General features: G+C 42.1%; 1 protein-coding gene across 1 annotated transcript in view; it reads right to left on the bottom strand.

Moving 5' to 3' along the window:
* The window catches only part of DIPK2A (divergent protein kinase domain 2A), a 55,541-nt gene that overhangs the window by 16,810 nt on the left and 20,600 nt on the right, over positions 1–18,131 (bottom strand). The window lies entirely within an intron of this gene.

An 18,131-nucleotide genomic window follows, 5' to 3' on the forward strand; every position in this document is an offset into this window, starting at 1 on the left:
ATACATTAAGGTTCTTCTAGAATGACAACTTGCATCATGAAACCAAGAACATATACAGGCCAAGACATGCAGGGGCCTCTCATTTCATAACGTTACCCTGAATACGGGTGCAACATGTTATGAAAGGTGAACGTATCCTTTAAGTGTAGAAGAATGCAACTACTGCAAAACCTCTACTATTCTTTCATGGCAACTCTGAACATATTTTCATAGTGACCACCTTCACTGGTCTACAGTTGTTGATATACCATTCCACCTTACCCCAAATATGGGGACCACGGGGGTATTACAAAGTCACTGAGGCCCGTAAACAAGCTTGGTATGTGTGCAATGACATGTTACATAAACCTGCTCAAATAGTCGCTGGAAAACACAGGTGGGCACAGCTTGGACCAATGTATGTATGCATGCGCATATCTGCTTGATCCCTGTGGAAGCTGGAATACACTGTAGTAAGCACCACTATTACAATTATTGCTGCTAGCTTCCAGATCCCGTTTGATCAGCTGACTTGCTGTATAGTGAACATGGAAATGTGGAAGAGGGGGAAAGATTAGGTGACTTAGGAAGACAATTGCTCGGCAAGTGCCATTCAGAGAACAACTTGCATTTTTTAAAAACACATATTGTTCTCAATTGGAAGTGGAGAAATGGAGCAGTAACATCAGTTACCCGCCTTGTCAATGAGAAAATGCAAAGTGATCTGCAAGCAAGCGACCTTCTGTGCTCATAGGCAGCAGGGCAGGCTCTGGAAGCTAGCAGCGATCAGTGTAGTAGCAGTACCTATTACAGTGATTTCCAGGTTCCACATGGATACATTGGTCTAAGCTGGAAAAAAAAAAACACACACACCTAAACTTTGATTAAGTGGTCTAATCTGTGCCAAGAAAATGTTCCCCAAACCACTGCACGACCACTACAAAGCTGAACCATCAGTGCCTGCTGTAAGCATGCATGCAGGCTGTGTATACCAAATTCTGAACCCAACTATATGTTGAATCTCACAAGAACACACTGCATTGCCTATATATTTGGGGAACAGTTTTAAAAGAGGCATTTAAAATGTCTATAAGCTGTGTGCATACTGAATAATACAGGTAAAGGCTGAGCATGAGCATTTCGTAGCCACATTTGCCTTTGGTATGCTTTTTGTGGCAAATCGCAAGTAACAGCCACCTTGAACAAGCCCTGGTAAACAATATAAAGTGGAATTTCTATGCATTTTTTTTCTCTTCTTAAAGCCCAACTCTGTGGCCCACGGGTGGCCTACTTCTACAACCCCACATTGTAAGATTTTCATTTTTAATCTGTTTTCTGGCTGGTCACATGACAAGCAATTCTTTCTTCACCGATTGGAAATGCAGACAGTGGAGCGGATATAACGAAGTTACCTGTGTCTGCATGAACAGACTATGAAGGGCACCAATGGTGACACAGAATATAAGGCCATTATGCCCTCTATCGTAAACACTGATTTTTATTTTGTAAAGCTGCCCATACATTTTTTTAATCAATCAGTCATATTCAAGGTGAATAAAAGGAATCCTCCCCGCTGTAATATTGTATTCTGACAGCGGGTACTCCCCTATCAAAATGTACTGATCAGCACTGCAGCACTGATAGAAGCAAACATATTTCAACAACCTTGTTCTACAACAGCTGGTCCTTAGATTGACTGCTCTTGAATGGGAATGGCCATAGATTGATCGCAATTTCGCCAGTACCTGCTGAACCAGCCAAATTTTGATCCATCTATGGCTAGATTTACAGCTAGGCCCCTTTCACATAAGTCTACTTGTCAGTTTTTCATGTGAACCTGATTGGACCATCTATTCTTGCTTATGAATCGGCAGGGGTAAAAAGGTTTGTGTCTGGACAGATACCCTGCTGATCTAATCAGAGTCCACCACGTGTGAAAGGGGCCTTAGGCTTTAAGTCAGCTGTAGAGATACAATTCCCACTGTACACATTTTCTTTTTTCTAGCCTCACAGGAAAGGCTAAGGTTCTCTACTTCTGCATTCCCTTAAAAGCAAAACTAAATTTAAAAAGAATGCTAGCAGGTAGGGTTTTCTGATAGAGAATTGTCTCTTCTACCAAAAACTCTTACCTTCTAGTAATTTTTTTTTTTTTTTATAACTGCACACATGCACACTGCAACCAGCTAGTAGCTTTAATTTTCAAAGCTTAACTGAACAAGCTTAAGGGCTCGTTCACACTTGATTGTTTTACCAACGCTTGCCAAACGCCCCTAGAGCTTTTGGCAAGCATTGGTCTGGCGTTTGCGGAGCGTTTTTTAACGCTCCGCAAACGCCGCATGCACGGTTTAGCGGCGTTTGCCAAGCGTTAAAAATGCCCCACAAACGCCTATAATGAAGTTTGAATGGTGTTACCGCTCTGCAAACGCCCTGCAACCGCGTCGCAACAGCACCGCAAACGCCGGCCGGATGTTTGCGGAGCGGCACCATAGACTAGAATAGGAGGCTTCAACGCCTCCTGACACGACCAGAGGCGTCAGTTTTGCCGCGACGCTAATGCTCCCGTTAGAACAGCACCATGTGCTGCCATGTGCAGAATTGTCCGAGGCGTTTGGGAAGCAGTAAAAATGCTTCCCAAACGCCTCTCTGCCACCTGCACACAACGCTAGTGTGAACGTAGCCTTAGTTGGAAGCTGATTGGATATTATACATAGATGCTCCAGTTTAAGTAAATTCTCCCCACATCCAATCAGCTTCCAGCTTATTCGCTTAAAGTGATAGTAAAGGCTTTTTTTTTAGATTTTAATCAATATCTCAATGAACAAGAACAATTTCCAAAGTTTTGACAAAACTGAGTTTTATAGAACATTTGTGTAGCTCATTACATGAAAGGTTAATAATATAACGGATTACAAAATCTTCAGTTTTATTCAAATTAGTTGATGCAAAAATGAATACAACCCACAACGAAAACTACTACATCTAGTTTTTTGTATGACCTCTATGAATTTAAAGGACAGCACCAAGACTTCTAGGCATGGAATGAACAAGTTGGCGAAATATTGCAACATCTATCTTTTTCCATTCAAGAACGACCTCTTTTAGAGCCTGGATGCTGGATGGAGAGTGATACTCATCTTTTCTCTTTCAGAATTCCCCATAGGTGTTTGATTGGGTTCAGATCAGGAGACATTCTTGGCCACTGAACCATTTTCACCCTGTCCTTCAGAAATGCAACAGTGGCCTTAGATGTGTGTTTTGGATCGTTGTCATGTTGGAAAAGTCAATGACGACCAAGGGCACGGAGTGATGGTAGCATCTTCTCTTTCAATATACAGCAGTACATCTGAATTCATGATACCATCAATGAAATGCAGCTCCCCAACACCAGCAGCACTCATGCAGCTCCACAGAAGGGCACTGCCACGACCATGTTTCACTTTAGGCACCATGCATTTTTCTTTGTACTCACCTTTGCAACGCCATACAGGTTTGAAGCCATCAGTTCCAAAAACATTTATTTTGGTCTCATCACTCCAGAGTCGCAGTAGTCTTTTTCAGCATGGCCCCAGGCAAATTCGTGGTGGGCTTTTTTGTGCATGGGCTTTAGGAGAGGCTTTCTTCATGGATGACACTCATGCATGCAATTCCTCTGCAGTGTACGCCATATTGTGTCAGGGGAAACATCACCCCAGTTTGGCTTTTTACTTCTTTAGGTAACTGCAGTGAACTTGCAAGGTGATTTTCTTCAACCCTTCTCATCAGAAGATGCTCCTGTGAAGGTGTTACTTCCATGGATGGCCTGGACGTCTCTGTGAGATGGTTGCAGTTCCATCTTTGTTACATTTTTGCTACAGTAAAGCTTTGCTGATCTTGTAGCCATCACCTTTCTTGTGTAAAGAAAATATTTTCTCTCAGGCCTTGTGACATTTCACATCCATGTGGTGCCATTGCTGACAGTATGAAATGAGTTTTCTTTGTTAAGCAACGCCCTTTTATAAACAACTGTCTGCTGAACGCCTCTTTAATTAGGCTCACCTGTAGTTGGATTCTGTCTAAAATGTAGCTTTGCTCCTAAGACTTTCATTGGGTGTACTCATTTTTGCAATATGGTCTTGAATTAATTTGTTAGGAAAAATATTTTGTGCGTGCAAATTAACAAATCTTGTTTGCAATCAGTGGCCCGCATTTGTGGGTGTATTTTGTAGTCTAGTGTCCCATAGAAAATGTTGATTCTGAAAGAAAAGTAAAGGTTTTCTGACAAATCTGTTGGGGTGTACTCAATTATGCTGAGAAATTGTGTGTGTGTGTGTGTATATACACATACATACACACACACACACACACACACATATATATACACATACATACACACACACACATATATATACACATACATACACACACACACACACATATATATACACATACATACACACACACACATATATATATATACACATACATACACACACACACACACACACATATATATACACACACATACATATACACACACACATACATACACCTTCATTTTCGGATAATCACCCCTATCATTGTTCAGATTAGTTGTCTCAACCCTCGAACTGTCACCTTTTGCTGGACAGTTTGGGTAGTTAAGGAAGTTAAAGTACTAGTAAACCCAAAAACAAACATTACTATAAAAGTAATAGGAAATGTTCCAATGGGGACACTAGTTCTGGTGACACCCTGGGATTCCCTCACTTTGGAGGGATTTCCTGTAACTTCCTGCTGTGGCTATGGGATAGGAAGTGAAGGGAAATCTCCCAATGGGACACAGATGGCAAAAACTGATAGGTGTTGTAATCATCTTACTCTATCCAGCCTTTAGTTCTACTTTAATGCTACTGTCAGACATTTTTCTTATTTGACTGTAGCCAGAATTAAACATTAAAAGTAATTTAATAACAAAACATGTCAAATACTTAGATTTAACCACTAAGTAATGAATGAATATTGTGGGATCTTATGATGCATTTTCAAAAGGATATGTAATCACAAAACTACCAAACATCTTGAACAGCCTGACAGAAAACACAATTTACAATACAGTATTATGTATGTAATGTGCACATGCCTTAAAAGAATAATTTTATGTAATAGAAAGCTCTGTGCGTTTAAGCTGTATGTGCAACCAATAAGAAAATAAAATACTTCAACATTAATCACAAGCTACAGCACTCCCAACATTCAACGGCTTTCACCAAATCTGCTGAAAAGACAAGTTTCATAAGCAATATCCTTTCAAGTGCATGTCTCTAGACATCGTATCAATATTTTATTGCCGCACCTCCCTGTGTTTCACAGATCCTTTATCTAGGTTGTTTCTAGAGAATACACATTAAAAATGTGCACTGTTTTTAGTCTTACTTTTAATTTTCATTTCATTCTTGTGGATGAATTTCCTGTGTAAAATAATATCTAAAAGTTTAAAGAAGTGTGGTGTCAAAGAACTTAAAGCACAGCACCAGCCTCTGGCAAAAAAAAATAAAAAAATATAAGACAGCAACTATGAAAACTGTAGGAGGGGAGGAGAACTTCTGCTTCCAATCGCCTAGACAGAAGTGGGTGCTTGTATAATCAAGTACCCGCTCCCCAAATGTGCCAGTCTTTAACGAGGAACAGGAGAACAAGGCCTTAAACCGGATCTTTCCCTCTTGGGTGGAGCGCCACTTTAATTACAGGTTCATCCAAACAATTGATCAACATCTTAATTCAGAAAGTGGGTGGGAGCTTTTAATACAGTCTTTCCATACCTTTTTAAGCCACACTTGGCACATTATCTCCTATGTTTTATGAAGCAGCACCTTCCAACGCACACATTCTTTGAATGGTGCTCTTTCAGGTATATGCACTGCACCAACAACACACAGGTAGAAATTTATACATGTAGGCTGTCCTCTGGCACAGCTACTGTTAGACCAACATTTTTTCTTTCTCAGCTAGTCTACTTTAGGTCAGGTCTAGAAATTAATTTGTTGCTTACAAGTGAAATCTTCAAGCATTCCAATGGAAGAAGCACAACTGGATCATAATGCTGCTCGAATGCACTGCATCCTGCTTTAGGTGCTCCCCTTGGCATGAAATATAATGTGTAGAGTGCGCTGCAGGGTTGCTTTACAGGTCCATCATGCTATGGTCTTAACTGGAAGACAAAGGCAGGATGAAGTCTGAACCCTTTTTATCTTGCCTGCATGCAAGCTTCAGTGCTGAGTAATCACACACAAGAAGAGGCCTTGTGAGTACATTAAAATGTGTGAGATAAAAGGGCTTTTAACTATAAAACAGGAAAAAAAAACCTTCACACAATCTGCAGGTATGAATGAAGTTATGCAGACTGGACATTCAATAAGATAAGTGCAGCACATACCAACTGGCAGAGAAGAATTTTCCCCAACTAGGAAGCATACTTTTAGCAAGATTATTTCAATAGAGAAATGGAAAGCAATCAAGTGCTGCCACACTGGAGGGTGTGAAAAGGCACAGAATCCACCTGGCCCAACTATCTGCTGAGAGAAAACAAAATCTGTGGGCTCTACGAATCTAATAAAATGCTTTAAGAAGAGAAATCTATCTTACAAAATAGCATTTTATAAAGATATTTGAAACATTTTCAGGCACTGATTATACATGTCCTGAAAGGGCATTTTCCACCTAAAATGGCATAACATTAAGAGACCCATTTCTAAAGCATTGGTATAGCCTTAAAACAGAGCTAAAGGCAAAACGTTTTTTCCCCATTTTGGATGGAGAGGAATTAGACCTCCTGTCAGGTGTCCCCGTTAGGAAGATTCACCCTCTCGGTTTGTCCCAATTACCATGATCATCAAAAGTAAAACCCAAATTTTGGGTTGTCCCCAGAAAAGAGGGTAAATCTTCCAATGGGGACACTAATTTTGGTGACCTGGGGGTCCCCATGTGATTCCCTTAATTGGTAGTGATTTCCTCTCACTTCCTGTTTTGGCTATCGGGCAGGAAGTGAAGGAAAATATCCCCAATGGGATGCAGATGGCAAAAAAAAAAAAAAAAAAAACCTGACAGGGGTTATAACCTGCCAATACTTATTTAAAATGGAAAAATATAAGTTTTGCTTATTAGTTCCACTTGAATAAAGACATTTTGTTGCTTAAAAAAACACATTTTAAAGGAATGTCTTTGGGACGCCACTGGTATCATTTAAAAATTTAGTTTAGGGAATACAAAATTAGGAGAAACCAGTCACATAAGCTGTCAAAGTATTGTGACTGACTTTCCTCCAATCACGAGAGTCATTTCTGCCGAAGCAAAAAGCTTCATGACTTTTAACCATGCTCCACACCATAGCCTGCAGACAAGTGTTCTACTGCTCTTCAATATCCCAACACCAGCTGGTACAGCAAACAGATTTTTATCTTTGGGATAAAGGTTTTCCATAAATGAATAAAAGCTGATCATTGAAAGCACCCATCAGTGGTTTCTCAGCCATCCAAAGCCTCACTCACAAGGGAATGCTAACGCATACATCCGTGCAAAGAGCCCTCTTTGATCACACAGGATGCACAGGGTGCTTGTCTCCAAAACACATGTTTAGAGACCCACACAGCTGTCAGATCAGGACCAGCAGCTGTGTGTGTGCAGCTGCTGTGTCCTAATAGACAATGAATGGGACTGCCTGCATGCAGACGCATGGAACACCTGAGCATCCTAAGCAGACAAAGACAGCCCTACGCACCAAAGTACACCCATGTGAATGGAGCCTGCTACTTTGTCTGCACAGCTTGGTCTGTTAAAAACAAGTTTAAAAAAAAAAAAAAAAAAAAAAAAAAACACAAACAAAAACAAATAGACTTACAGGCTGGATCAGCAGGCAAAAATAAAAGGAAAAAAGCCTAAAGAGATTTAATGCAGCCAACACAGCTAACACTGGGCTCAAACGTTAAAACAGGGCTTTTGCTGCCCATTTATAGAATCAATTTTCCATGGACATCTTAAAATAAACAGGAGTTTGTCTCCAAAGAAAAGTCACCTTAAAAATGGAGAAACTGAGGATTTTATTTTTTGTTGTGGTGTGTTAGCCAAATCACTGAATGCAGACTGCTTTACTAAATTGAAATATTCAAGTTATACCTCCAACTTTAATCCACAAGCAAAAACACATTCTAATCTCCAATTAGAACTAGATTACCTTTTTTTCTTAATTGGCTAGTATGGCACATACACAGTTAACGGCATTCCACAGCAGAATACGCACCCAGCCAGAGGGTTCATACATCAGACACCAACACATCCACTCTGCAGTTACTTGGAGACAGTAGTAATATGATTCTAGTGAACAGGCAAGGAAAAAGAAAAAATCAAGGACTGTAGGTAATGCAGCAGACAAATGAGAACTGCATGCTGTGGTCCTGTGCTTTTAGAAAACCAATGGAAGATGAGGAGATTGGGAACTAGCACAGCATTATTAGACCATTATGTTTTGCATAGCAAATCACACAAATATGACCCTGCCTACTGAATAATTTTGCTATAATGGTATAAATGTATAAAGTAACAATCTGCACGAATTCCAGATATGTCACTATACACAGCAATATTGGTGAAAAAAATAGCTCTGTCCATTATCCAAAACAAAAAAACAGAACTCGAGTTCTAGTAAAGCGAGTCTAGGCTGAGATGTCAGTCTGCTATAGGCAGGAGTAAGCATTTACTCAGCCTCCTCATCTCAATGATCAGATCACAGCATTGTAACTTTGGAGTCTGACAGACTTGGAAACACAGTAACAACTGCTGGGCATCAGGATGAACATTAGGGGTGTTCAACCTTTTGAAGAGTGCGGACCAGTTAGGTGATCTGGTGACAAGTCATGGGCCAGAATAAAAATAAATGGATCAGAATTTTAAATGTTTTATTTTGAATAGCATAATGAGCATTTTCCGCGTGCAGCTGCTGAATGCCGACAGGAGGGAGAGGGGATGAAGTCAGCTTTCAGAGGATGCAAGAGGAAAATGAAAAGGATTGGTTCCTGTATGTTGTCCCCAACCCCCTCCTGTCCAAGCATAAAACAGTGTGACTGGGAGGCTGCCAAGGCCCCCAGGAACATAGGGGTGTGGTTGGGGGTGTGGTAAAAACACATCTCAACTATGAGGTTTTGATGCCCCCTAAAACCACAAATATAAACAAGTCCACACTGACCTGAGCCCCCTATAAAGTTGTTTTCACACTGATGAGCTGCAATTTACCTGCACCACAGTGCACCTGTGGCTTTCCTGCGAGTTAGCTGCACTTCACCATAGACTTCTATTGTATCCTGCAGGTGTGGTGCATTTAGTGAAAGTGTACCAAAACTGCATTCTGGAATTTCAGTGTGGTTTCAGAAAGTGCTCCAAACCCACAGGACATAATAGAAGTCTAGGGCTCAGTGTAGCTAACCCGCTGGAAAGACGCAAGTGCACCGCGCTGCACCTGAAGATCAGTGGGAAAGCAGCCTAATCGTTAACTTGTATAGGTGCTAATATGCCCTGTGCAAAAGCAGGCCACAGCAGAGGGCTTCCAGACCACGGGTTGAGCACCCCTGATGTACATGACTACTTTATGTGTAAGCCAAAATCTTTGTACAAAAACAGAAAAGCAGAGGAACAAACTGCATAGATGAGTTCTGTGATCTCTGAAAAGTAATACAAGTGTTACAGCTACACATTGCTGCACTTAAAATGAACCAATCCATCTAATTAGTCCACTTTAGTACAACTGTGGCTAGGAATTTTAACCACTAGCCTACAGGGAACGTATACCCCCTTCCTGCCCAGGCCAATTTCCAGCTTTTAGCACTGTTGTACAATTGCGCGGTCATGCAACACTGTACCCACATTAAATTTTTATAATTTTTTTGTGACAGCTTTATTTTGGTGGTATTTAATCACCTCTGGGTTTTTTTTTTATTTTTTCTTAAGCCAAAAACCACCGATTTCCTCCTTCATTGATGTGAGCTAATGGGGCTGCACTGATGAGGAGGCACTGGTAGGTGGCACTGATGGGCATTGACAGGCATCACTGATGGGCACTGAAAGGCAGCACTGAAAGGCAGCTCAGATGGGCACTGGCAGGTGGCATGGATGGGTACTGAGAGCTGGCACAGGTGGACACTGACAGGTGGCGCTGCTGGGGCTACACAGATCATCAGGGCACACTGATCATTAGTGCTCTGATGATCTGTGTACATGTCCCCTCCGAGGAGTGCAGATTACCAGCTCTCCTCACGAGCTGTCAGTGTGACAGCTCGTGGGGAGAGAAATGCCCATAACCAGCATTTCCCTGTTTACATCTTCGGCTCTTTCCGTGGATCGGTGATCCGCTGTGTCCGAGGGACACAGCGCACCGCCGATCGTCGTGCTGCACGCTCAGAATCGTAGGACGTCATATGACGTCCTCCCAGAACGAGAGAACCGCCTTCCGTCCATCATATTACGATATGGTGGGCGGGAGGCGGTTAAACAAAAACACCTTTACTGTATAGGCACTATTAGGTGTCAAATTGTCTCCAATACCCCTGTACGGGGACAAGCCACACCAAATCCTTAACCTATAAAAGCTAAGACATTGCAATAGCATTGGATAAGCACTTAGGAGGTACCCTGCTGTTTACAGTAAAACTTTTGTATAACCCGAGCCTACGTCTTTCATCCTGCTTACTAAAGAAAAATTCTAGGGAGAACACAGTTCTTCAAAACTGAATACAGGATCGGTTCCTGTATGTTGTCCCCAACCCCCTCCTGTCCAAGCATAAAACAGTGTGACTGGGAGGCTGCACAGGCCCCCAGGAACATAGGGGTGTGGTTGGGGGGCCACACAGTTCTTCAAAACGGATTACATTTTGATTTTGTAAAAATCTGTATATCAAAATGCCCCATGTGACTGCACAAAATTGGGTCAGACACTTTTAAGTCCCAGGACATACAGTGCATCCAGACTGTATTCACAGTGCTTAACTTTTGCCACATTTTGTTATGTTACAGCCTTATTCCAAAATGGATTAAATTCAATTTTTCCTTCAACATTCTACAAACAATACCACATAATGACAACGTGAAAGAAGTTTTGATATCTTTGCAAATTATAAAAAAAAAAAAAAGAAGACCTATACACAAGTATTCACAGCCTTTGCCATGACATTCAAAATTGAGCTCTGGTACATCCTGTTCCCACTGATCTTCCGCGAGATGTTTCCACAACTTGGAGTCCACCTGTGGGAAATTCAGTTAATAGGACATTAGGAAAGGTATAAACCTGTCTATATAAGGTCCCACAGTTAACAGTGCATGTCAGAGCACAAACCAACCCATGAAGTCCAAGGAATTGTCTGTAGACCTCCGAGACAGGATTGTATTAAGGCACAGATCTGGGGAAGGGTAGAGAAAAAAATTCTGCAGGATTGAAGGTCCCAATGAGCACAGTGGCCTCCACAATCCATAAATGGAAGACGTTTGGAACCACCAGGAATCTACCTAGAGCGGGCCGCTCGGCCAAAATGAGAGGTCAAGGGAGAAGGGCTTTAGCCAGGGAGGTAACCAAGCACCCGATGGTCACTCTGAAAGAGCTCCAGCATTTCTCTGTGGAGAGAGGAAAACCTAGAAGAACAACCATCTCTGCAGCACTCCACCAATCAGGCCTGTATGGTAGAGTGGAAGCCACTCCCCAATAAAAGGCAAATGGCAGCCCACCTGGCATTTGCCAAAAGGCATCGGGGGGACTCTCAGACCATGAGAAACAAAACTCTCTGGTCTGATGAAACAAAGATTGAACTTTTTGGCCTGAATGCCAAGTGTCATGTCTGGAGGAAACCAGGCACCGCTCACCACCTGGCCAATACCATCCCTACAGTGCAGCATGGCGGTGGGATGTTTTTCAGTGGCAGGAACTGGAAGACTAGTCAGGATCGAAGGAAAGATTAATGCAGCAATGTACAGACATCCCTGATGAAAACCTGTTCCAGAGCGCTCTGGACCTTAGACTGGGGCGACGGTTCAGCTTTCAACAAGACAACGACCCTAAGCACACAGCCCACACAACAAAAGGAGTGGCTACTGGCCAACTCTGTGAATGTCCTGGAGTGGCCCCAGAGCCCAGACTTAAACCCGATTGAACATCTCTGGAGATCTGAAAATGGCTGAGCACCAACGCTCATCATCCAACCTGATGGAGCTTGAGAGCTACTGCAAAGAAGAATGGGTAAATTTGCCAAAAAAAAAAAAAAAAATAGGTGTGCCAAGCATGTAGCACCATACTCAAAACGACTTGAGGCTGTAATTGGGTGCTAAAGGTGCTTTAACAAAGGCTGTGAATACTATGTACATGTGTTTTTTTTTTCGTTTTTTTTATTTTTAATAAATTGCAAAGACTTTAAAACAAACTTCTTTCACAATGTCATTGTATGGTTTGTAAAATATTGAGGAAAAAATTAAATGAATCCATTTTGGAATAAGGCTGTAACATAAAATGTGGCAAAAGTTAAAGTGTTGTGAATACTTTCTGGATGCACTGTAGACATGTCAACTCTTGTAACAACTTAAAAAAACAAAAAAAAAAGTGATAAGACACTGGTCTAGGTTAAAAGATGCATACTGCAGGCAATAAATGTTCAGTTTTCCTTTTTTTGAATTACTTTACTGAAAAGTATTTCACTTTGTGGAGTACATATATAAAGCGACACAAGGGAAACTTAGCATGCACATACCACTGAAGTAAGAACTCGCCTGTGAAGACGACCCAGTACTTAATTGCAGGATTAGAACACACAAATGTTTGTATTTCTACCTCACGTTATAAGGCAGCCAAAATCGTACTTTACTTAAGGCAGACGAAAAAAAAAAAATCAGTTGACATCTGTGTTTAGTTAAAGCGTACGTGAAACAAAAGCTCACAAGAAAACATAAAATGTAAATGCAATTTGCATCTCTTCATTGACAGAATGAAAGAAATATTAGGTAGCTGTATAAAAACCTCGGGGGGTTTAGAACCTTCAAGAACATTAAAATACATTGCAAGAATTTAGCAAACTATTCTAGATCCATACCTGTTTCTAAGTTCACACATACATGCCCTTCCACTGACTTCCATACCCTGCCAAGTGGGAGGATCTGCTTACTATGGTCATTACCTTATGTGTTTAAAAAAAAAGTGCTAAGGTAAAAAGTAAAGTGAAAATCAAAAGAGCAAGAAGTGACATTGGGCGATTATTACTTTGTATTTCTTCCATTTGCGAAGAAATTTGAAGAAGGGGACATGCCCCGAAAATTGTATGTTAGTGCAAATAAAAAATCACAAACAGTACTCTGCTTCTGTCGCAAGTGCACTAATATGGCTACAATCACCTCAAGCTTTCATTTGCGAATAATCACAATTGTCTCTTCTCACCAAGCTTCTTGAACGATGTTCTTGTAGCCCATTCCAGCCTTGTGCAGGACTACAATCTTGTCCCCGACTTCCTTTGATAGCTCTTTGGTCTTGCCCATGAGGTTTGAATGGAAGAAAGATGCTGTGGACAGGTGTCCTTTATACACAAAACAAGTTGTCCTTAGGAGCACCTTCTTTGACAGGATAATCTGTGTACCACATGAGCACAGAGCCTGTGAGAGCCAGAATTATTGTTGGTTGGTAGGGGTATCAAATACTTTTTTTTACTCACTGAACTGCAACTCATTTTATAACATTTGTATTACCGTATTTTCTGGCGTATAAGACGACCCCCTACTTTTCCTGTTAAAATATAGGGTTTGAGCTATACTCGCCATATAAGACTACCCCTCTTCCAGCGCACACCAAATAAAAAAATATCAGATTTGATTTCAATATGGTATGCTATTTCAGTATGGTATTCCAATGATGGGGTGCTATTCCTCCCACTGACACCAATGATGGGGCACTATTCCTCCCACAGATAACAATGATGGGGCACTATTCCTCCCACTGACACCAATGATGGGACACTATTTCTCCCACTGACACCAATGATGGTGCCCCATCATTGGCGTCAGTGGGAGGAATAGCGTCCCATCGTTGGCGTCAGTGGGAGGAATAGCGTCCCATCGTTGGCGGCAGTGGGGGAGGAACAGCGTCCCATCGTTGGCGGCAGTGGGGGAGGAACAGCGTCCCATCGTTGGCGGCAGTGGGGGAGGAACAGCGCCTCATCGTTGGCGGCAGTGGGGGAGGAACAGCGCCTCATCGTTGGCGGCAGTGGGGGAGGAACAGCGCCCCATCGTTGGCGGGAGTGGGGGAGGAACAGCGCCTCATCGTTGGCGGGAGTGGGGGAGGAACAGCGCCTCATCGTTGGCGGGAGTGGGGGAGGAACAGTGCCTCATCGTTTGTTAGTGTGGAGGAGGAATAGTGCCCTATCGTTAGTGTCAGTGGGGGAGCGGCTGCTCCTTCTTCCAGTTCGGCCGCTCGATTTTCGCGGGGCTGCTCGGCTCCGCCTCCTCGCCGGTGATTGGTCGCCTGTGTGCCTTTCCAGTGCTGGCGCCCAATCACCGGTGAGGAGGCAGAGCCGAGCGGCCGAACTGAAAGAAGGAGCAGCCGCGCTTCCTGGACCGGATCGTCGTGGGACCGGAGCCAGGTAAGGTACAGCAGCCCCTCTGCCCACCCCTGTACTTAGTGTCTGTAGGAGGAGGAGGGGGGGCGGCGCCGCGCCGCCCCTCAAAAAAGTGCCACCCTGACACCGGCTCGCACCGGCGTATAAGACGACCCCCGACTTTTCAGAAGATTTTCAGGGGTTGAAAAGTCGTCTTATACGCCGGAAAATACGGTATTTTTTTTGGATTTTTGGTCGATATCCTGTCTATCATTTAATATATACCTATGATAAAAATTATAGACCATTCATTTCTTTGTAAGTGCGTAAACTTACAAAATCTGCAGGGGATCAAATAATTATTTTCCCCACTGTATACTACTACAGGCTAAATCTGGTAGCTATAAGACTCACAACAAAATGTTTATTTAAAGAATGTAAAAAGACCTTAAATGCTGTTTTACAGATTTTCAGACAGGATTGGAATATGATATTATGCATGACAGACTCCCTTGTCATAGGCAGGAAGCTTGATAGAAGCTACCTGTGCCTGCTATCAGTTATGCTGACCATAAACAAAATTTTTCCTTAGAACATTTTTATACTAAGAATGTTTGTTCGATTTTATAATGGTTAGTGGGGTCACATCAACATTCATTTTTGACCACGGTGACAGTACAGAAATTACATTCATTTTAAAAATGAATGTTAAAGTGAAATTTTGAAACGATTTTCATCCATTCATCAGATGTACAAAGAATTTTTCTGTGAATATTCTTGTCCAAAAATTGATGTGTATGGCCAGCATAAGACATTTATTGGCAGCAGCATGCTTTTTTTTTTGTTATCACCTGTCATGATGGGGTCAAACATTATCCCTTTATCGTACAAAAACATCAGATAATCATTACTAGGGGTTAACATACTGCAAAACAGTGAAAGCAATATATTACTTATATAATTTTAAATGTAGTGCACAGTGTCACGATCGTGGCATCAGACCCCAGACCTTCTCACCCAAACTCGTGACCAAAGGACTAGCCAATCTAAAACCGCGATGTGACGTGCGTAACAATGCCACACCCAGCTGCACCCTGCACAACGATTTTCCAGCTAACGGACCACAATCGATGTACCGGCAGCCTGGGCGATTGTTACTGGGTCAGGTTAATTACACAATAAACCTTTCACACTGCCACCACCTCCTTTTTGTACAGAGAAAGAGGAAACTCTGCGTTATCAGCTATAACATTGATTGAGATAATCGTCTGTATAAAATGGTCATAACACAGGCTTGTTATACAGAGGGTTAAGCAAACAGTAGCGTTCTCGTTAGAGGCAGGGATTCCTAAATTGCAATACAGAGCTATAGAAACAGTTCAACACTTTCAGAAAGAAAGATTTATAACTAAAAAGGTCAAACGGGTGCAATAAAAATATTTACAGAAAAAAGATGTAACTAAGAGATATATATATATATACACATATATACACAGAGCATAACAGCACAGCAAACAGATAACAGAGAGGTTAAAGGGTTAAGGTACTTGCCATTAAGCCTTGGATAAAAGCAGATCAAGTTTCAGAGCAAAAAGGCAGGGGTCTTCCCAGGTGGTATTGATGTTAAAATGGGAGAGGTCTTCAACTTCTTAATCTAAGGCCTGGCAGCCTGTTTTGCAATACCCCAGCAGGGGGTGGCTCTGTAGTCAAGGACCAATCTCCGCTTAGGGCGTGGAGAGATGGGTGGATGCCTCAACTAGATCAAAAATCTCCCATAACTCATATTTGGCCCATACCTTTTCATCTGCACAAGTGACATTAGACCCGCGGGTAGATTATGCAGACAAGTCTGAGGATTGATTAGATATGAATTATGAAAGTGTACACTAAACAGTTCACAAGATCTATTTTTCTGCTTTCCTGTGTGTCCGAGACAAGGCGAGTGACCCATCAAACTGTTCGTCTGCTCATCGTCCATCTGACGATATGTTCGGTTTTTATGTAAGTCTCTCATATTCCAAGATATGAGACATAGGGGAAAAATGGTTTTAAACAAGGTTATCCGATTCTGTCACCTACGCCGAGTTAGGTTTTATGGAGGTTGGAATCTCTCTCAACTCCTGAGAAAGCTTGCCTTATCTCTTCCGAGGTGTGAAATGGTACAGCTTTCCAAGACAGCTAAGCACCTAGCTCAGAGATGCCTTGGCCTGCCAGTGACCCACAACCAGCACACACACCACACTGGCCACGTCTCCTCTCAGAGGGAGGGGGGAGGGAGTGACGGGAGAAAATGGATAATCTTAACAAAATGGAGTCTGCGTCCTTCACTGTGTGTTGCGCACGTTTGCGACACTGCTAGTAAATGTTTACTTAACTAATGCCTTATATTATCTCCAGGCTATCAGCCTACAGCTGCTCTGGGTTCAAATGCTGATCTTCCCTGCAAAAAGCCCTTAATGCGATTGTAAACAGTTTTGTTTTTTATTTTAATAAACTTGTCATACTTAGCTGCTCTGTGTAATGGTTTTGCACAGAGCAGTCGATTTTCCTTTTCTGGTGATGGCCCACCCTGCTTGTTGCCCCAGCCTGACCAACCCAAGCCTTATCCCAAAGTTATAGATCTGTCTTGCCAATTTCCTTTAATTCAATTTTTCTAACATGCCAGAGGCTGTACAGGATATGGGTAAGGCCTGGCACAATATTACACTCTCCTCCCCAGATTTTCAAGGGCCAACGGGAGCTCAATGAACACCATCGGAACTGCTATGCTTTCCACAGCTTGGGCCCCTATCGCAGGGTAAACCCACTGCAGGGTTCCCTACCCTTCAAAAAGAAATCTCCCCGAGAACCCTTGATACAGCAAGCACCACTTACCCTCCCCCCAGCGGGTGCAGCAGGGCGAACTAGCACCTCTCCTCAGCCAGTGCCTAGCAGCCAACTTAGAACTGGTGCAGAGACCACTGTTTAAATTAACCCCCCCCCCCCCCCCGGCAGCCAAGAAATTCCAGGTTTATTCTAAAAGCATGACAAATTAGAAAGCTTTATCAGTGACTTTAAGGAGAACAGGAAAAAAGGATCCAAGTTGAAAGAGTGGCCGGGATCCAAGAAATCAGTTTTAAAGTTTGTTTTCTTTAGGACTTTTAGTGCTTGACATTGTTTGGAATGATCTGCAGATATTCTAGGAAACTGGAAAAGAAACTGATAAAATGTAGTCTTGTATATCAAGCATTCTGAATATTTGCAATCTGCATAATTTACCAAAGTTTATTGCCTGTAATTGCTAGCACTTGACAATCCTGCAGCATCAGTAAATGATTGATTCAGCTTTTATAGCTAATGTACAAATCTTTGACATCTGCTGTCTGAGATCTCCCTGTTCTCAGAAGAGATTATCCTCTGTATATTTGACAGACTGGAATAATTAAAGCATGGTGTCCTGCCTTTGGTTTGCTAGCTAACTTTTGTAATGCTCTGTACAGCTGTCATTTAATCCATAGCACATATTTCATTAACTCTAGTCTTTATCAAGAACCTTATTTGCAGAAGAAGCCGATTCCTCAAGATATTGTCAGAAGTGTAAAGTGACATGCA

Source organism: Staurois parvus, unplaced genomic scaffold (genome assembly GCF_062004578.1).
Source record: "Staurois parvus isolate SC_StPar_1 unplaced genomic scaffold, SC_StPar_1.0 ptg000131l, whole genome shotgun sequence".
NCBI lineage: Eukaryota > Metazoa > Chordata > Amphibia > Anura > Ranidae > Staurois > Staurois parvus.